General features: G+C 51.5%; 1 protein-coding gene across 1 annotated transcript in view; it reads left to right on the plus strand.

The window, feature by feature from the left end:
* The window catches only part of Nfatc1 (nuclear factor of activated T-cells, cytoplasmic, calcineurin-dependent 1), a 117,471-nt gene that overhangs the window by 66,801 nt on the left and 49,161 nt on the right, over window positions 1–1,509 (plus strand). The window lies entirely within an intron of this gene.

The following is a 1,509-nucleotide window of genomic DNA, read 5'->3' on the forward strand; positions in this document are numbered from 1 at the left end:
GCTGTGTGACGCTGTGTGACGCTGTGTGATGCTGTGTGACGCTGTGCTGTGTGATGCTGTGTGACGCTGTGTGACGCTGTGTGATGCTGTGTGACGCTGTGCTGTGTGATGCTGTGTGACGCTGTGTGACGCTGTGTGACGCTGTGTGATGCTGTGTGGTGACGCTGTGCTGTGTGACGCTGTGTGACGCTGTGTGTCGATGCTGTGTGATGCTGTGCTGTGTGACGCTGTGCTGTGTGACGCTGTGCTGTGTGACGCTGTGTGACGCTGTGTGTCGATGCTGTGCTGTGTGGTGACGCTGTGCTGTGTGACGCTGTGTGTCGATGCTGTGTGATGCTGTGCTGTGTGGTGACGCTGTGCTGTGTGACGCTGTGTGCTGATGCTGTGTGACGCTGTGCTGTGTGGTGATGCTGTGCGGTGGTGATGCTTGGTGCTGCTCAGGGCTGTGAAGAACCTGGACCCCCACCCACACTGGCTGCAGGGCAGGAACAGCTGAGAGGCCCTCAGGGCCTGGGGCCCACAGGCAGGTGCACCTGTTCACGATGAGGAAGCACCCAGCACTCACCTCCGCTCAGCCCTGACACCCTTCACAGGCAGAAGTGAAACGTGGCGGAGCTTGCTCGGCAGCCTGCCCGCGAAAGGGGCTAACCCAGATTTCCTGGTGAAAGGCTGGGGATGTAGAGGCTTAGGGTGTAAGAGCCGCCCGGGGCCTCTGAAGACCGGCCAGCCCCGTGGACCTCAGGGTGAACCCCAGGAGCAACCTGAAAACAAAAACAAACATTTTTGCTTGCTTGTTTCAAGGGAACAGAAAACTCAGTTTCTCCATGCTTCAAGAAATACAGACTCTCTGGACTTGGCTCAGGGAAGCAGTATTCAAGTGAGCAACAAGGCAGACGATGCTAACAGCAAGCCCGGATGAAGGCGTCTTCGTCCAGAGTTGAAATAATACGTCATCCTGATGGGAATTTTCAGGGTAAAAAGTAGGAGACCTGAAAATGTGTTCCATACACTGGGAAAACCCAGCAGTCCCTGGAAAAGAGCCCTGAGGTTCCGAGGGCTGGAACAAGTGGTAAAGGCTTTCTAATCACTATTTAAACATATTCAGAGACTAAAGGAGACTCCATTAAAGAAGTATAGGAAAGACAAATATGTCTTAATAGAGAATGTCAATAATCAGATTTTTTTAAAGAGCCAAATAGGAATGCTAAGATCGAAAAATACAATACCTCAATGAACATGTGTTAGAAAGGGTGAGCCCTAGACTTGAGCGGAAAGGGGATAAATAAAGCCCGGAGACGTCTCAGTTATCAGTCTAAAGAACTGAAAGAAAAATGGAGGGGGAAAAAGGAGAGCCTCAGAGACATGGGACACTACAAGCATAAAAATGTGGACTTTTTTTTTTTTTTTGGTCAGTCGTGAACTCTGGGCCTGGGCACTGTCCCTCAGCTCTTCAGCTCAAGGCTAGCGCTCTACCACTTGAGACACAGCACCACTTCCGGCTTTTTTCTT

This window comes from Dipodomys ordii, unplaced genomic scaffold (assembly GCF_000151885.1).
Source record: "Dipodomys ordii isolate 6190 unplaced genomic scaffold, Dord_2.0 Scaffold91, whole genome shotgun sequence".
In the NCBI taxonomy this organism is placed as follows: domain Eukaryota; kingdom Metazoa; phylum Chordata; class Mammalia; order Rodentia; family Heteromyidae; genus Dipodomys; species Dipodomys ordii.